Here is a 19,026-nt window from a genome sequence, read left to right as displayed (position 1 = left end):
AAAAATTTACTTTTAATTAAAAGAGTATTCTTGTTTTGACAGCTTTTGTTTCATTTTCCATTTTAAAAGCTATATAAATCCTCACATCTTTCAGAAATTTACAAAGTACTCTTCAACCACTATTTTAAATTAAGTATTGTTTCTGAATGGCGATAAGAACTATTTGTGCCTTAGTGAAATATTTAAAATAGACAGTAATGAATGAATTTAGAACCATTGTTTACAGTAATTTTCTCTGGATGTATGGGATTATAACTGCTTTGTTTTCTTCATTCGCTTGTTTTAATTTAAATAATGAACACCTATTGTTCTTTAAAAAAATAAAGACAAAATACTGGAAAAATGTCCCTAGTTACGTAGCACCTAAAGTCTTACATTAAATCCTTTAAGAAACCAAACTACTGTGAACCAAATATTTTCTGGGGATGCAGCTAGAGCAATGAACCAACAATCCTTGCTCTCTTGAAAGTTACACGCTAGGAGGGGTGGAGTAGGACAGGTAATAAATAAACCGGCTCTACAGCAGAAAGCTGTCAGAGAGAGTGAATCCAAAGAGCTGTCTAGAAAGAAACTATGGACATGCATCACTTTGCAGAGAATATTCTCTATTCATTTGTTTGAGGACCTTACACTCTTAAATTCATTTGTTTGAGGACCTTAAATACTTTTTTAAAAAAAAGAAGTTAAAGTAATGCATGCACATTAAAAAAAATAAAGAACATCAGGGTTTTTAACGAAAGGTAATGTTGTTCTGCGAATCCCCCCCAATCCTGTTCCACAGACACCATTAATTTTTTGTCTTCAGTTCTTCAGGAAGTAACATCCATGTATGTAAAAGTATACTTATACTGCTATTTATTTAGCATCTGTAGACATTATCTATTGACTTTGTGTTATGACTGAAGTACCTCTTTCCCTCCACACAGGTCTGCTACTATTTGTGGTTATTCTTATGGGATAATTGAATGATATGTGCTTAGTCATTCAGTTGTATCCTACTCTTTTCAACCCCATGGACAGTAGCCCGTCAGGCTCCTCTGTCCATGGGGAGTCTCCAGGCAGGAATACTGGAGTGGGTTGCCATGCCCTCCTCCAGGGGATCTTCCCAACCCAGGAATCGAACCCAGGCCTCCAGCATAGCAGGCGGAGGCCTGCTTTACCGTCTGAGCCACCAGGGAAGCCCTAAAGATATGAGTAAACCTTTATTTTTTTTTTTACCAAAAAAAGTATTTAATGATTTCCCCACTTGGTAAAATGAAGATCTGGGAGCTCCTACTGGCTTTCATCTTCTGCCATTTCCCTCCATCTTCCAAACTTTTGTCAACTGAGTTGTAATAATTTTACAGCAGGCATACATTAAAAAAAACCTCAGTGGCTAAGCTCTGAAATCTCTGAAAATGGAATGTGAATGCTTTTTATAAAACAGAATTGAGAAACTTCTTTTGTCCTAACACCAGCCAAATCATGGGACTGAACACAGTCAATGCTAGGTTGCAGGGCTGGGACTAGGCCTTGGTCACAAAATTTAAGGGGGCGCCAAAAACTCAGTAGTCAAGACAGCTACTGTTTTGATGTAATACTTTAACAATAAAAATTAATGCAAAAAAAAAAAAAACAACAGTCCAGAATGAAGAAAATAAAGGCATTTAGAAATAAAGATAGGCTCAGAAGAATGAGTAGAGGAGAAAAGTGAAAAACATGTTTTTTGCTTTCACTGTGCCATGCAGCATGTGGGATCTAGTTTCCTGACCAGGGTTTGAACCTGCACCCCCTGAAAAGGATGGTGGGTGGCCAGGGAAGTCCTCCGAAATGTTTATATTTGCACTCCACAAATAACGGTGTTCTGTGCCTCTTTCTATAGCATCTATGATTACACAGGTTGTGTATTAGAGCTGAAAAATGTTCAGATGAGAGAGGAAGGTGTGCCTTTCAGGTTAGGAATGTGTGTGTGTGTGTTAGTTATTCAGTTGCGTCTGATTCTTTGTGACCCCATGGACTGTAGCCCACCAGGCTCCTTTGTCCATGGAATTTTCCAGACAACAACACTGGAGTGGGTTGCCATTACCTTCTTCAGGGGATCTTCCCAACCCAGGGGTCGAACCCGGGTCTCCTGCATTGCAGGCAGATTCTTTACCATCTGAGCCACCACGGAAGCCACTGTATACTATTGGGGTGCCACCACACTTTGGCTTCAACTTGCAAACTATTGCGATGTTGAATTAAGAGACAGAATTTTTGTGTCTTTAAAGGTGACTGGAGGGGAGAGGCCAGCAGATGAATTTTCTTATTTGTTCAGAACTCCATGCATTTTCAATGTAGTTTCCTTCCCCTGCTCTGTGCACGCCTATTGGTCCAGGCAGCACCGGTGCTTTGAATAAGGGTCAGCAAAGGGGTCACCCTCCTGATTATTCCCTTCTAGCAGAGAGGAGGAGGAAGCCCCTGGCCGCCTATCCACCACTGAGTCGCTGCAAAATCCTGGGCTTCCACTGACAGCTGCAAATTCCTCTCCCAGGAGCTGCCAAGCTTCTGGGGTTGCCATGGTCCATGGGAGTGAAATGCTGGCCGCCCTCCGCTGCACCAGCCAGGAGCAGGCTGCTGATGCCTTTCCTCCAGTTCCTTTCAAAAGCTTTTAAAGGAGATCCCCGGGGGGAGGTGGGAGGACCAGGACCTTAACCAGGGCTTCAGTGCAAGCGGCTGGGGCGAATAAAAGAAGCTTTTCTCAAAGTAATAGAGCAAGTGTTGGGCTTCGGTCTCTCCCTGGAGGGAAAGGGAGAGCAGAGATGGTCCTTCCCAAGCTTCACCTGCTGTAGGCAGCGCCTTTCAGCGTTTCCCCCAGGGATTCCTCATCCCGAATCTTCCCTGGAGGGCGAGGAGGGCAGAAGAGGGTGCTCCTGAAACTTAGCCAGCTGTTGGCCGCTCCTCCTAGCTTGTTTCAAAGGGTTTCTCACCCTGGGGGTCTGGGGGGGAAATCAGCTCTAAACCAACCGGCTGTATAATCCGGCTGAATGGATCTATCGGGTGTGACTTGCAAATTCTGGGCACACTTTCAGAAAATGGGGAATGAAGAGAGATGATGAGAAGCCCCTTAGTCCAGGCCTCATGGGTTTCCCGGTACCTTCCTCCCCGTCCCGGTCCTCTTTGGATTCTGAGGGCGGGACGGCGGGCGCGCCCGGGGTCTCGGGTTCGCCTCCCGGGAGCCGCGGCGGGTGCAGACAAAGAGGAGGCGGTGTGTGTGTGTGTGTGTTGGGGGGGGTAGTTTGGGCCCGACGCGGGTTGCGGGGTGCCGGCCGCGAGGTTCGGGGCGCGGGGCTGGCCGCGGTGGGCGCGGCGGCGGAGCGCGCGGGGAGGAGCCGCCGCGGCGTCTTCTCCAGGCGGCGCGCGCCCTACCGGCCCCGCGGCGGCGCGTCACGCTCTCCCCCTCCCGGAGCTGACGAGCCGGGAGGCGGGAGGCGGCGGCCGCGCGGCTGCTGCTGCTGCTGCAGTTGGGGCAGGTGGTGGCGACTGGCGGCGACCGAGGCGGCGGCGAGCGGTGAGTGGGGCGCGGCGCGGGCCCTCTCTCCTTCCCCATCCCCTCCTCACATTTCCCTTCTCTCCCTGCCCGACCGGCTCCTGCCTGCCCGGCTCGGGGCCGGGGGGACCGGGCCCGGCATCCAAGAGGGAGGACCGAGTCCCGCGCACCGGGCCATCCCCGTGGGGCCGCGGGGGGCCCCGGGGAGATGGCCCTGGAGGCCAGGAGTCCCTGGGGGTGCTCTCCCCGGAGCCAGAAAGTGGCCGGCCCTGTGAGCGCCGAGCCCGGCCTTCCCTTCCTCCGCCCGCCTCAAGATGGAGCTTGGACTCCTTGCCCCTGCGCCGCCCCAGGCGCCGCTCCCTCCCCGGCGCCCCTCTTCGCTCCCCTCAGTCCTGGGGCGGCGGGCCGGACCCCCGGGGGGCCGAGGCCCAGCGGGACCTGTTGCCCCGGCGGTCACCTGAGCCTTCCTCGGGCCCTTGGCAGCGGTGCCCGCGAGCCGGCATGGAGGGCACCCTGGCCGTGGCCTCCGAGGCGGGCGCCGGCCGGCGGGCTGGCCTCGCTGGCCTGGGGCCCGGCCGGCCGTGGCTTTTGTCCCCCACCCCACCCCCTCGAATGGGACCGTGATTCTTGGAGAAGGTGGATGACAAGAGGTGACAGGGATTTCCGAAATAACACCGCTGCCCCGTAACCCGAACCTTCTGCCTCGTCAGGGGATTGGCTCCGGAGACAGATGACACTTGTTCCGAGGTTATTTTCAAAGCAGAGCCTCCTGATTGCCCTCCTTTGGAGGTCCTGGGCTTCAGAAATTGTGGGTTTTGATCCGCGGAGAAACCCTGAACTCCGCTGTTGCTCCACTTCATGTGGCTTTTCCATCTGGCAGGGACCGAGCACCACCCCTTCCTCCCTTCCCAGCCCCACCTCTTTGGTATGAAGAAATTACACGTTAAGTCTGTAATCTTTAGTTACCTGTTTTTAGCAAAACCTGGGCGCCAGTTAACGTGTTTAAAAAGGAGGGTGGAGGAAAAAATATGCTGCTTTTTTTGGTTGTTGGATTCAGCAGTCTTGCCTTCTGCCTGTTTCAGGTTAGGACAGTTCCTGGCCGGTAGGAGCTCAGGACTAGTGTTAACTGCTGCTGCTTTTATGGTTGTGGTTCTGGTTGGTGGTTTTTTTTTTTTTTTGCCTTTAATTACTACCGTTACCTATAGTATGTACAAGTCCAGAGACCAGGTCTGTTAGGATTTGGGGTATAATAATAACCTTTTGCAAGAATCCTCAGGTATATGTTGTTTCTCAGCTTTGGGGCATTTTTTCTCTGGAAATATTAACATTGATTGAGGGCTTCCTGCGGTCAAGCTCTGGGCAGGTCTTTTAAGTGTTTTGTCTCAATTAACCTAGCCCAATGATGCTGCTATCCAGTGCTATTATCCCATTTTACAGAAGAGGCGTAGAAAGGTCAGGAACCTTGCTCAGGGTCACATAGCTGATAAGTGGTAGTGTCAGGATTTAAGCTCTGGTATTCTGACTCCTGGGCTTCCCTGGTGGCTCAGAGGTGCGGGAGACCTGGGTTCGATCCCTGGGTTGGGAAGATCCCCTGGAGAAGGAACTGGCAACCCACTCCAGTATTCTTGCCTGGAGAATCCCATGGACGGAGAAGCCTGGTGGGCTACAGTCCACGGCGTCGCAAAGAGTCAGACGTGACTGAGCGACTTCACTTCACTCACTCACTATTCTGACTCCTGGTGCTTGGTAATTAAATTGGTATAGTGACTCTCCTGCAAGGAGCAAGTCTGCCCTCCTTAAAGCAAAGATAGTGGGTGATTACTTGGCTAAGGGCTGGTCCTGAGTTTCTGAGGTTCAGAGAAAGTGGTAAGGTACAGCTTAGGCTTCTCACTAGGCCTAGTTCAAAAGGGTGAACAACAAACTGGGTGGACCCTGTGAAGGTATTCTGTCTAAAGATAAAGATCGCCTATCCCTCTTTTTCTTCCCCCAACAATTGCTTAAGCATTTACCTGTGCTTCAGTGAGAGAGACGTAGGCAGATCTGGTTTCTGTTCTTTATAAGTTTGGAATTTGGTATTTTTCTCATTTACCTTAAAAAAATTTTTTTAACCTATTGTCAAGCATTGAGTCTGTGCCATCCCTTGTGATCCGTGAATGCATATGAACTTAAGCAAGTAATGTTTGACGCTTGCTTTTAAGTTCTGTCTCTGTTGGGATTCCAAACCCAAATCGTGATGTGTAAGAGGTGGCTTGGTCCCCCTGTGCTCCACAAAAAGGTAGGCACTTTTGCATTTGTCATATATTGGCTGCCTGTTCTTCATTATTTATTACAGATGTATTTCTGTTCTTCCCAGAGTTTGTGTGTATCTATCTCAAGATATTTGTGTTTGTGTGTGTATACATATGTATATGATATATATCTATATTTATATTTCAAGGACCTTGACTTTCACTTTATAATACCCTCTACAGAATTCTGCAGAGTCCCATGTGTTCAGTCAATATTTATTATTCAGTTAATTGAAAATATAAGGTCCATGAGTTTCAGGATTGTTTTTTATTTTTTAATATTTATTTATTTGGCTGTACCAGGTCTTAGTTGCAGCATGTGGGATCTGGTTCCCTGACCAGGGGTTGAACCTGGGTCCCCTGCATTGGGAGCACAGAATTTTAGCCACTGGACCACCAGGGAAGTCCCAGGACTAGTTTTACAAAAACCACCAGGGAAGTCCCAGAACTGGTTTTATAAAAACCACCAGGGAAGTTCCAGGACTGGTTTTGTAGAAAAAGACAAAACAAAACTGGAGGTAGTGTAGTAAAGTCATAGGAAGATGGCTTACTATTTGTTAACATTAAAAGAAAACTTTCTGCAGTGTTAAAATGAGCCTTTCATCTCGTATAATTTTCCACTTTATCTGAATTATCAGCTTCTTTCTCCTCTTCCTTGTACAAATGAGGTGGGAAGTCGATTGTTTTTCTCTAGTATAAAGAATGGACACTGTTGTAATCACTGCAAACCAATAAGTTCTCTTTTTCAGTATTTTTTGTAGTGTGTGGTAGTCTCCCTAGAGGGAGTTTGTGGGGCTGGAGTGCCCCTGTACGTGGGCTGTACTGAAGCCTCATTTGGAATTCACTCCGCAGGTATTTATTGAGCACCTGCTGTGTGCCAGTTGCTGTTCTGGGTGCTGGTGATACAGCAGTAAATAAAACGGAAAGTCCTGTTGTTGGAACTTCCTTCAGGGAGGGGAGGCAGACAGTAACCACGTTAATACAATTTATTGTATGTTGGAAAGTGATACATGGTAAGACTAAATACTACAAGTTTTGGGGACAAGAGGTAGGGTAATGGAAATTCTAGATAGGGTGATGAGAGGAGACCTTGCTGAGAAAATGGCGTTTAAATAGAGATCTAGATGAAGTGAGGGAATGTTGATCCCTGAGGGAAGAGCATCCCAGAGGAGTCAGTTGCAAGGGTCCCAAGGCAGGAGCTTGGGAGGGACTAGATAATTTAAGGCTGTATTTAAGGTTGTAGTCCTTAAATATGTATTAAATATATATGTATTAAAATATTAATTTATTTTTAATATTTATCTTTGTCTCTTTACATATTTGTCTGTGCTAGGTCTTCGTTACAGAATGCGGGATCTAGTTCTCTGACCAGGGATTGAACCAGGCCCCTGCTCTGCATTGGAAGTTTTGGAGTCTTAGCCACTGGACCACTCGGGAAGTCCCTAAAATATTTTAAAATAGTGAAAGATAGCCATGATACTAGCGATTTTGTTCAAGAAAAAGTTGAAAATGTGGGGGAAGTAAGGTTTAAAGAATTTTAGTTACTTGCCTTAAAGGCCACACAGCCAGTGAACAGAGAGCTAGAGATTGAACCTTAGTTTATATTATTTTAAGCAATGCACAGACTATATTGGCAATGAAACCTTAAGTAAGTGGCTGGCAGAAAGGCCAGATCCGTACTTGATGTTCAGACTTGCTATTAAGAATATACTTTCCTGTTTGTATGCAGGATTTTTGCTCAGCCCTGGGAGACCTTGTAACTGACATTTGCATATATTGCGTTTTCCTGGAATTATGCTCCTGGCAGCAAAGCCTTCCTTTTTAGTCTTAAAAGATTCATGATTCAAAATCTGTGTTTGATAATAAGCCTTTAAGTGTCTTCAATCTTAATTGGAAGGCAGTGACGGTATTAGTCTCAATATGAATTTTTTAGATGACTGTTTAGGGAGGTTCTAAACTAATATAGCATCTTATATATGTATTTTAATATACATAATGTATGTTTCCCATGTAAATGGAACTCAAGGAATCCATGTGCTTTAAATCAGCACTTGAGTTACAATGCACTTTTAAGGGAAAACATATTGACTGATGGTACTGTACAAGAATTTCAAGAGTGACCTCTTCAGATTTCAAATCGGGAACAGAAGAGCCTTTTTTTTTTTTTTTCCTCCAGTGGGTTGGCAGACTGTAATTAACCAACCTTGAATTTGGCTAGGACATCTGGGTTAATATCCTGGCCCTGGCACCAAGTACCAAGGAATCTTGGCCACATTTAGTAAAGAGCTTTTTTTTTTTTTTTTTCAGATCTCCATCTGGCACTTACAGAAAGACAGATTCCACTAGCACTAACTCAGTGGGTGGGTCTGTTTTTTTGATTGTCTTATGGTGGTTCAGCAACACAGTCTTAAAAGTAGTCTTTGCAGAATCTTAGAAAAGTAGTAGTCCTATTACAGAATCCCTGTTGGGAACCCTTTCCTATATCTCTTTCCCTGGGGAAGTGTACTCTCATCTGCCTCTTCTTAGGAATCCTAATGAGACTACAGACAGGCATTTTGCTGCCCTAATGTTTTATATAAGCATAAGGTCTAATATACTTCTGACTTGAATTAAGTAGTTTGGTATTTGTATTCTCGTTTGCTTACTTATGTCTAAGTATAGCTTGGATTAGATCCCAGTTTTAACTCTGCCCATTTTTTACACTTAAAATTGCCAAGTGCTTGTTTTACTGTATCTTTTCTGAAGTTAAAGGCCTGAAGATCCAGATGTTCAGGACGTGCAGATCATCCAAAATTTGGGTTTGATGTAAAACGGAAGGCAACTTGAATAGATTCCCCCCGCCCCGCCCCCCGGTTCTACAGATCCCTAGTCAAGTAGAACACTAAAATATTTGGCATACTTTTTTTCCCTGTCTTCTCAGGAAAGATGAGATATTAGGGAAATTTTCTTTAAAATATTTGAATCAAATCTTTTGATTTCCTGCCTTCTTTCTTTATCTGGTTTCCTCCATAGAATGATTTTTCACTGGAGACATTACATTCTAGTAACTTAAGGCAGGAAGGAAGATACATACACTCCACTTTTCCAGACTATAGAAAAATTAACTTTATAGGCAGGGTAATTTTATTTTATTTTTTTTTACAGCTGGAGTGAAAGAAAACTTTTTTTTTTGTAAAGAAAACTTTTTATCACTAATTATTTTTTCAGACATGGGTGACTGGAAAAAAGTGTATTGCTAATTTCTGTTGTAAGGCATATGTGGCTTGCCTGAGTTTCAACATTGAGAATCTAGAATCAGTCAAATTTAGATTAAAAAAAATTTTTTTCTAGTGAAGTGATCCCTTTTTTGAGGTTCTTGGGTTTATTTTCGCCTTGGATACCCATTTTGCAAGGACCTTTGCATTTTAATAACATATACTAGTCATCCTATGATATGTGATTTCAGTGCATAAGATATAAACACACATATTAAAAGACAGAGAAGAAAGCATATTATCCATAATCCTACTGCCCAGAGAAAATTATTTCAGTGTTTTGGAGTACATCCTTCTAATCTTTTTCTTTATACTTAAAAAACGTCTTTATGGCTGGATCTGTATTTATATATATATATATATATTTTAATATTTTTATTTATTTAGTTTTGGCTGTGCTGGGTCTTTGTTGCTGTGCCGGCTCCTCATTGCGGTGGCTTCTCTTGTGGAGCACAGGCTCTAGGGTGCGTGGGCTCCGTCGTTGCAGCTCCCCGGGCTCTAGAGCACAGGCTCATTAGTGTGACACAGGGCCTTCATTGCTCCTCTGCATGTGGGATCTTCCTGGATCAGGGATCGAACCCGTGTCTCCTGCATTGACAGGTGGATTCTTTACCACTGAACCACCAGGGAAGCCCTGTATTTCTGTTTTGACATGATTAAAAGTGTAATATTTTCACAGGAAATACTCTCAGCGCACCAACATGGGGGGAATCAGGACTACTTTTAAGTTTGAGGAACTTCCCTGGTGGTCCAGTGGTTAAGAATCCACCTTCCAATGCAGGGGATGAGGGTTCTGGCCCTGGTTGGGGAACTAAAATCCCACAAGCCTCGTAGTGCCAAATTACTTAGCTATATGCATGCTTTTATATTGGTATAAAAATACTTTGGCCACCTCATGTGAAGAGTTGACTCATTGGAAAAGACCCTGATGCTGGGAGGGATTGGGGGCAGGAGGAGCAGGGGATGACAGAGGTTGAGATGGCTGGATGGCATCACCGACTCGATGGACATGAGTTTGAGTAGACTCCAGGAGTTGGTGATGGACAGGGAGGCCTGGCATGCTGCGATTCATGGGGTCGCCAAGAGTCGGACACGACTGAGCGGCTGAACTGAACTGAACTGAAAGCACTTGCTTTCTCCAGTGAAGTTTGAACCTTGGGAATAAAGATTTAAGGAAAAAAAAAAACAAAACAGTTTGCGGTCCTGAATTTGCTTCAGCCCCAGCTCCGTGAATCTTGTGAAGTTGGACTAGTTGCTTGACTTATAGTCTCTCATTCTGTAAAGTGGGGGTAACACCTGTCCTGTTCACCTCATGGGGTTGCTGTCTTAATGTGGGGATGTTGGTGATGATATAGTGCTAAGGGAGTCACCGGCGATTTCAAATATGAAAGAGGCCCAGGAAGACAGAGGGAAGACCAGTCCTGTGTCACTGATTGACTCTGAGTCACCTGGCATATTTTGCAAATGGCTAGATTTATTATGGTAAAGCTTTTCAGATGAATGTGACCAATCGAAAGTGTTCTGTGGGATGGGAGAAAACCCCAGAAATACTGATTTATCAAACATCTCTTGAGAGCTGTGCGTAATCTGTGCTGGGTACAAGCAGCTGTCTCACCAGGTGAGGCAGCTAACAATGGGCCAGTTAGAGGCTAACGTGGAGGCATGCTGGGGCCCTGGAAGACAGTCCGTTTCACACGGCTTGTTGTTTGGTCCCTAAATCATGTCCAACTCTTCTGTGACTCCATGGACTGTAGCCTGCCAGGCTCCTCTGTCCATGGGGTTTTTCTGTGTGTGAGAGAGGATTAAGGAAGCTTGCAACCAGTCAGTCCTTAAGGAAATCAACCCTGAATATTCGTTGGAAGGACTGATGCTGAAGCTTCAATACTTTGACCACCTGGTGTGAAGAACTGACTCATTGGGAAAGACCCTGATGCTGGGAAATATTGAGGGCAGGAGGAGAAGGGGGCGACAGGTTGAGATGGTTGGACGGCTTCTTTGACTCAGTGGACATGAGTTCGAGCAAACTCTGGGAGACAGTGAAGGACAGGGAAGCCTGGCGTGCTGCAGTCCGTGGAATTGCAAAGAGTTGGACACAACTGAGCATCTTAACAGTAACAACAAAGTGGGAAGTAGCTGTTGTGTTTGGCATTGATGGAGATGGAGGGTCTCTAGGCAGGGATGGGTTAGAGAAGACATTCTAGGCTGGATTGGATTGAGCAAAGGCATAAAGAGTAGCCTGCTGAGATCATAGCAGATAGATGGTCTACTGCTCTGTACTTTGAGGGCAGGTAATAGGAAGTAAAACTAAGACGTTTGGGTTTGTATCAAGGAGAGGCTTCCCTGCTCTGAGCAGGAGTCCCTTTTATTGGTCTGTAGGTCCATGGGGTCGAAATGAGGCAGACACGACTGAGCACAACACAGCAGCATTTTTATAATCATTAAGTTTTTGCAAGTCTTTCTTACGATGATTGCTCAAAACTATCTGGTTGTAGGCAGTAAATAGGAAAACTTCTGGGTATTTGTTGTTGTTCAGTCTCTCAGTCATGTCTGACTCTTTGTAACCCCATGGACTGCAGCACTCCAGGCTTCCCTGTCCATCACCAACTCCTGGAGTTTGCTCAAACTCATGTCCATTGAGTCGGTGATGCCATCCAACCGTCACCCTCTGCCGTCCCATTCTCCTGCCTTCAGTCTTTCCCAGCATCAGGGTCTTTTCCAGTAAGTCAATTCTTCACATCAGGTGGCCAAAGTATTGGAGTTTCAGCTTCAGCATCAGTCCTTCCAATGAATATTCAGGGTTGATTTCCCTTAGGATTGACTGGTTTGATCTCCTTGCAGTCCTAGGGACTCTCAAGAGTCTTCTCCAGCAGCCAATCCCAGCTCTGTTATTACTTTGTTACTTTATTCACTTTATGTTTATGCTTTCTGGAAGATCTGGTTCAAAGTGATAACCTCTGGAACTTAGTTTTCTCATCTCTGAACTGGGGGTAAAAGGAATTTCAAATAGTCGTCATGATGATTAAATGAATTAATATCTGTAAAACAGTATCAGAACTCTTCTCTCCCCTTTGATCCCTTGTGTCTTCCCATATGCCCATTCCTAAAGGAAGTCGGGGTTCAGCACCTCAGTTTTCTTCTCTCATGTAAGTTGAGTGGGGGAAAACCCACTTCTACTAGTCTCGGAAATGGAAACCTTATTTCCTGCCATGTATAGAAAATTACTTTGAGTTGGAGTGCCTTGCCACTGTCTAAGGGCACATTTTTAGACAACAGCTTGCACTGACGAGCTTAATTTATGAGGAGCTAAGTATTTTGCATGGGGTAGGAACTTGTGCTTCTCATGTCAGAACTTGTGTCTTGCCAAACCTCAGGCCCTTTTGTATGTTTGTCAGTTTTATTTCCCACTGTTTAACTAAAAGGAGTTTCTTCGTAAGATCTGCTAGAACTTGCCGTGTGTCTGTGTGAAAGATTACATACAAAGATAAAAAATAACCAAGAATGAAGTTGGGTTCTTTTTTTTTTTTTTCTTTTTTTTCTTCTTCTTTTTTTTTCTTTTCAGAAGTTGGGTTATTAAGATCCAAATGAAACCAATTCCTAGTTTCCATTGACAACATCAGGGGTGGTTGTACGGGAAAACTGTCTTAGGGACTTACTGAATAAATTTGAAATAGCCAAGTATCCTTCAGGATTGTGCAAACTGAAATTTGGTTATTTTTTTCCATTCCCTCTAAAGACCTGCAACTATTTTTTTTTTTTCCTTTGGCTTGCGGGATCTTAGTTCCCTGGCCAGGGATTGAAGCCGGGCCCCCATCAGTGAAAGCGTTGAGTAGTAACCACTGAACCGCCTGGGAATTCCCAGCCTGCAACTATTAAAATTGCTCATTTGCAAAGTAAAAGCAAGAAGGTTTTTATAAAGAGGCCAAAAAAAAAAAAAAAAAAACAAACCAGTGAGGAAGTCACTGATTCTTCTGTTGTCTGTGTACCCTTTTCCTGTTCAGAACAGTTGGTGAGCGTTTGCATTTGGAATGGGCCACGTGTGACTGTTGAAGGGCAAGTGAAAAGTATGCCAATTTTGATTCCTTTGTGAAGGCTGGAAAAGGAAATGAGTTTTAACCTGCCTTGAGATTGATTTACTCATCTCATTGCTGTTTATAACAGACCAGAAAACTTTTATTCATCTGCATAGATGAAGGTCAGGAGTCTTTAAACTGGAGACTGGGGTTTAAGTCCTGGACCATTAAGTAACTGTGACCTTGACAAGTGGTTTCACTTTTTAGAATTAGTTTCCTCCGTGATGAGGAAGTTGAACTAGATTGCAGGTCTCTTCTAATTCTAAAATTTTATGATGCTATATTAAGCACATTTGCTCCTTTTTACACAATAGTATAATTGATTGCGGCCGACCTATTAAGTAAGTTCTTCTGGGAGATACTAACCAGGCCTAGTCATTCCAGTTCCTTATTTAAGATCTGTCTCTAAGCTGGTGGCATTAGAGTTACAGAATCGTAGGAATTTTGTGAAAACTTGTATAAATGAGTAGAATAGCTCAAATTGTTCAGCTCTTTAAAAAAAAAAGGCCCTTTGCAGATGGAGGAACTTTGGGAGACTGCTTATTTTCTGTTTATCTAAGTAACAGGAACAGAAAATAAGTCTTCGTTCAAACTGAACTGTGCAGAGACACTCATAATTGCAGGCTGATGCGTCATGGCTCAGCATTCCGTCTTAAAAAAAACGTCTAATGCTGTAGCTCTCTTTGCTTTGCTTGGGTTTTGGCACCCTCCCCCTCCTTTCAAAAACAGCTGTAGACTTGGAAACTCTGGGTACAACTTGTGTTTGGTACTATGTCATATATGCTTCAGAATTTAAAAACATGTAATTTTCGAGCACAGAATAATTTTTCAAAGGGTTATGTCTCTTTATTGACATCCTATTCTGACTTTATTTGGCAGGCACCCTTAACTGAGTGTTGAATCATTTAACATTCTACTTCTGACTTTGATGGAAAGATGTAAAACTTTCTGTTTACCTTCAGCATTCTATTGTGTGGTAGTCTCAAACCAACACTTAAGATTGGTAGACTGACTTTATAAATTCCTCGATAAGGGCTCTACCAGTTAGAAATTGAAAGTACAACTTCCTTGTAGCACCATTTGAATTAAGAGGCCAATTAATTTTCTGATCCTTCCCTGCTTGTGTCAGCCCTTGAGTGTCTAAATGGGTTTTTCACATTGATCCTTTTAGGCAAACAGTGACTACACTGTTTTCATCTTGTGTACTTTATCCTTGGCTAGAGATGTGTAGTTTGTGTTTTTAATCTTTGTGTTAATTTTAAGGCTGTTGGAGTCCGGCCTGTTTAAAAAGTTATATATTGTGTATGAAATATATATATAAATACTTACCTAGATAAGTTTCAGTGAAAATGAGTCTTTGTGGTCATCCAGTACAATAGGGTGGCAAAAGGCTAAAGAAGACCCAGAATTTTGCCTCCTGGACTCTTCATAAACACCAGTATTTCCTTGAGGATTTCTACCCCAGAGTAACCCATCAAGAGTTCTTTGACATCTGGGTGGTCCTGTAGCTGTTGTCACTCTGGATAGCAAGGGTTACTCAGGGGTTGGAAATCTTTGAGGAAATACTGGTGTTTATAAATAATTCTTTTGACAATGGAATTTTAAAAAAAAGACATGTCTTTAATACTGGATAAATATTTGTTAAATAATCTACCATGTGAAAGGCACATTGATCTGAAGTCAGCAAATGAAGACAGTGAGGATCATGGTTTTTTGTTTGTTTTTTTTTTTTTTTTGACAAACCCCCTCCCCGCCCCATGTGGGATCTTAGTCCTCTGACCAGGGATGGAACCCATGCCCCCTGCAGTGGGAGCATGGGTTGCCAGGGAAGTCCTATAAGGACCATATTTTTAAGGAATAGCTGCTAGTGCACTTACTCAGATACATGTCTCCTGGGAGTTAGTATAAGTCAACCCTATAAAAACAAGGTGGTTAAGTTGGTAGATGTGGGACTGAATGGAAGTACTGGAAAGCGGCATTACAGTTAAGTTGGTATTTTTTACATTTTCACTTCACTCCTGTCTCCCATGTCTCCTTTTCTCTTCCTTTAACTTGCGTTATTGTTTTGTGTCATGCTTTATAATGATTTCTGAAAAGTATAAATTTAGCACTCCATGAATATAAGTTATTACCAGCTCCATCTTTAGCTTGTGGATTAACCGTAAACTTATCAAAAGCAGTACCAAAGTAACTTGGATGAACTGTGAGAAAGGCATCAGGCAACTTTAAGTCCTTAGAAGGTTTTGTGTCTTTAGCCAGGTGATCTTTGGAGAATGCTTGTAATCTTCCGGTTAGACTGAGGTGCTGCTTTTTCTAATTTATATGACAAATTAAATAATGAATAGTAGTTTTCTGTTTCAATTTTTACCTTGTATAGGACTTCTTAGTTTGAGTCTTAGTCTCCTGCTGCTATGGATGTCTTAAGATGTTTCAGACTCTCTACTGTGTCTCAGTATTTCATGGTATTCTCTTTCTTTTAATATTTATTTTGTTTATTATTTATCTGGCCATGCTGGGTCTTAGTTGCAGCATTTGGGATCTTTGATCTTTGTTGTGGCAGGAGGGATCTTTAGCTGTGGCCTGCATACTCTTAGTTGCAGCATGTGGGATCTAGTTCCTTGACCAGAAATCAAACCTGGGCCTCCTGCATTGGGAGCATGGAGTCTTAGCCACTGGACCACCATGGAAGTCCCTTGATGGAATTCTCTAAGGTGTTTCCAGATGCTCTGGCCTCCTGAGCAAATACCAGACACTGCCTCCCCACCCCTCTATCCCCACCTTTAGGCATATTGCACGGCAGGACAGTCAGCTCTCTGGAAGATGGATTCTCTCGTTTCCTCTCATTCTACAAGCGAAAGTGGCAATCTTTCACTTCTTGTGTATGTTTATTTTGGGGAGGGTTGTGTGACTTTTCCCCTGGCTGGTCTTCCCCGCTAGTCCCTGGTGTTGGAATGTTCTGCTGGAGGTGGTGGAATAAGAAACAGAGGGGCCATCTGGATCTCTGCCTCTGTCATCACCCAGCCTGAGCAGACTTACCTCTTGCTTTACCCTTTAAGCCAACCACTTAGCTGCTGCTAAAACCAGACGCCTCCAGTTCCCTGCTCACTTTTTATTCTAGTTTATCTCACTTGGTGTTGCAGTGATGTGAAGCAGTGGCTCTTTTGTGGCCTGTGCCCTAAACTGTGTCTGGTGACATCACACACATTTTCTCTATGTTCTCGGGGCAGGCTTCCAGGAGGCCTGAATCTTAGGATGACCGCAGGTGGCTCCATGTCACTCATCACTGTTCCAGCACATTGAACACTTGCCAGATACTCTGTCCCAGAGGAGATGTGCCTCTCCTCATCCCACAAGACGTGTTCTGTGTCTTCATTCAGTAGACTGACACGTTTCCCCGGTGTTGATACTTGGGACAGTGCTTTTTCCTCTCTGAGTCTTACTTTTTAGCCACTAGATTATCTCTAAATCAAAGCCAACTTACTAAAGTTCACGGGGGAAGGAACAACAGATGAGTAGGGAATGAATAACTGACAGTGAGGTCTCATCCTTGGCCCCTCTTTCTCTCCTGTTAGTCTTCCCCTTCAGTCTCTGGTCCTGTCTCTCCGCATGTTCTCACCCCACACTTCCCTGAATTTGTGTTGGCTTCCTGCAGTCAGAATGCCAGAAGCAGCTGAGTGTGGAGCCGCCTCAGTAGAAAGATGCTTTCATTCGCCTCTTTGTACTTGAAATGCTGCCTCCTGCTCCATCGCCCTTAAATCTGCCAGGTGCGACCTCTCAGGTTGCCTTCTTGTATCCTGAGACACACTTATTAAATTTTCATCTGTAACTCAGTCTCTGATCTTTGCTTTGAGTTTTGCGTGGGTATGTTTTCAAACTGTGTTGAGCCATGAGTTTTACTGGGCAGTGCCTTGTGCTATAAGCAGGGCTTCTTCATGCATCATGTATCCCTGTCAAATAGATATTTCAGAGGTCCTCTTACTGGAAATGTCATTTTTTTTTCATCTTTATCTTAAGAACAACTAAATTACTCACAGCTTTACATTCAAGAGCTTATCCATTTTTCCTTTCACACGTGTGCTGTAATGTGATCGTTGTTGCTGTGTTGTGTTAGTTGCTTCGTGACGTTTGACTCTTTGCGACCCCGTGGACTGTAGCCAGGCTCCTATATCCATGGGATTCTCCAGGCAAGAATACTGGAGTGGGTTGCCAGTCCCTTCTCCAGGGGATCTTCCGGACCCAGGGATCAAAGCCAGGTCTCCTGTATTGCAGGCAGGCTCTCTACTGTGTGATCCTCCAGGGACGCCTGTAATGTGGTAGGAAAGATGAACGTTGCATACCCAGGGGCACTCGGATATCTGATTGGCAAGTTCATTATCTATGTCAAGGGGAGAGCGTCCTTATTGTCTGCCTTACACATAGTTCTAGAGCCGCACTGCCCAGTACAGTAGCCATAAGCCATGTATGGCTGCTGGCAAGTCCAAGTTGAGATCTCAGTATAAAATACATAATTGGACCTTGGAATATTACTCAGCTGTAAAAAGGGAAAAATTGTCATTTGTAGAGATGTGGATGGACCTAGAGTCTTCATAATAAGTCAGAAAGAAAAAAAAAAACAAATACTGTATATTATCTCATACATACGGAATCTAGAAGAATGGTACAGATGAACCTGTTTGCAGGGCAGGAATAGAGACATAGACATAAGGATGAACTCGTGGACACAGAGGGGAAGGGGAGGGTGGGACAAATTGGAAAAGTGGTGTTGACATAAATCCAGTACCATGTGTCAAGTAGGTAGCTAATGGGAAGCTGCTATATAGCACAGGGAGCTCAGCTTGAGGAAGGCTCTCGAGGGAGGGTGTATATGTATACACACAGCTGATTCAGAGTGTAAAGCAATTGTCCTCCAATAATAAAATGGAAAAATAACACAATTGGATTTTGACCTAATATAAAAAGAAGATAAAATAACTCATTAACAGTTTCATATTGATTACATTTGAAGTCATATTTTGCATATATTTGGTTAACAAAAATAGGTTATTAAGTTCATCTGATATTTAAAATTTTTAAATACATTGATTAGAAAGTTCAAAATTTGTCTCACATTTGTCTCACATTTTATGTCTGTTGCAAAGAGCCAGTATCTCTGTGTCCACAGAGGAAATCTAATTCGAGACTTCTAGCTCTTACACAGCATTCACTGGAGGTGGTAATTGAATCGTTTGCCCAAAGCCTCACTGGTCTACTTTTTTTTTTTGTTTTGTTTTTACTGGTCTACTTTTTGAAGGAGATCCCAGGGTTGGGAAACCCTCTAATGTTGTTGTCTTCATCAAATGCTTAGAAGGTGAGATACAGGTTGCTTCAGGTTGAAAATCCTAGTATTGCATCATTTTAGGGGTTCTTGTTTTGTTGAGTCAGTTCAGGACTTTTTAAAACTCTTACTGTGTATCAAGTACTTTTTTAGGCTCTTGGGATGCAGAGACCAATTTCATCCCTGACCAGGAGAAACTTAGTCATCGCACAGTGTACAAAGCAAACTGATTCATCATTCAGTTATAGAAGACTGCATGGTGGCTCGGGCAGTCCAGAGAAGGAGAGAGGGCAGGACTCTCAGAGGAGACCGAGAGACGAGATGATGTGTCCGCTTTTATTCTTCTAGAGTCATTTCCTGTGTCCCCCGGAAGCCCTGGCGTGAGGGGATGAGCAGTGGAACATGGGCCTTGGGTGCATAAACAGGCATGACTCTGCATTTGCCATATGAGGACTTTCACCTCAGTTCAGCTGGGAGATGAGAACTGTTTCACTTGGCCCAGGCAAGCCCATCAGCTTACTGACTGGGTTTTGATATCCTTCTGTGAAGCTGAAAACACTTGACTTACCTTGTTTTTACTCAGGAATTGAAG

The 19,026-nt window shown here is 43.8% G+C and overlaps 1 protein-coding gene across 4 annotated transcripts in view; it reads left to right on the top strand.

Moving 5' to 3' along the window:
* The first annotated feature begins 3,379 nt into the window (after positions 1-3,379).
* The window catches only part of CLIP1 (CAP-Gly domain containing linker protein 1), a 114,687-nt gene continuing 99,040 nt past the window's right edge, over positions 3,380-19,026 (top strand). For all 4 annotated transcript variants that reach the window (XM_043441651.1, XM_043441661.1, XM_043441643.1 and 1 more), the window contains exon 1: positions 3,380-3,529. The gene's annotated coding sequence lies outside the window, so the exon portion shown is untranslated. The remainder of the gene's footprint in view (positions 3,530-19,026) is intronic.

Source organism: Cervus canadensis, chromosome 1 (assembly GCF_019320065.1).
Source record: "Cervus canadensis isolate Bull #8, Minnesota chromosome 1, ASM1932006v1, whole genome shotgun sequence".
Lineage (NCBI taxonomy): Eukaryota > Metazoa > Chordata > Mammalia > Artiodactyla > Cervidae > Cervus > Cervus canadensis.
The sequence above is the reverse complement of the archived record's forward strand: the minus strand, read 5'-3'. Positions and strand labels throughout refer to the sequence as shown.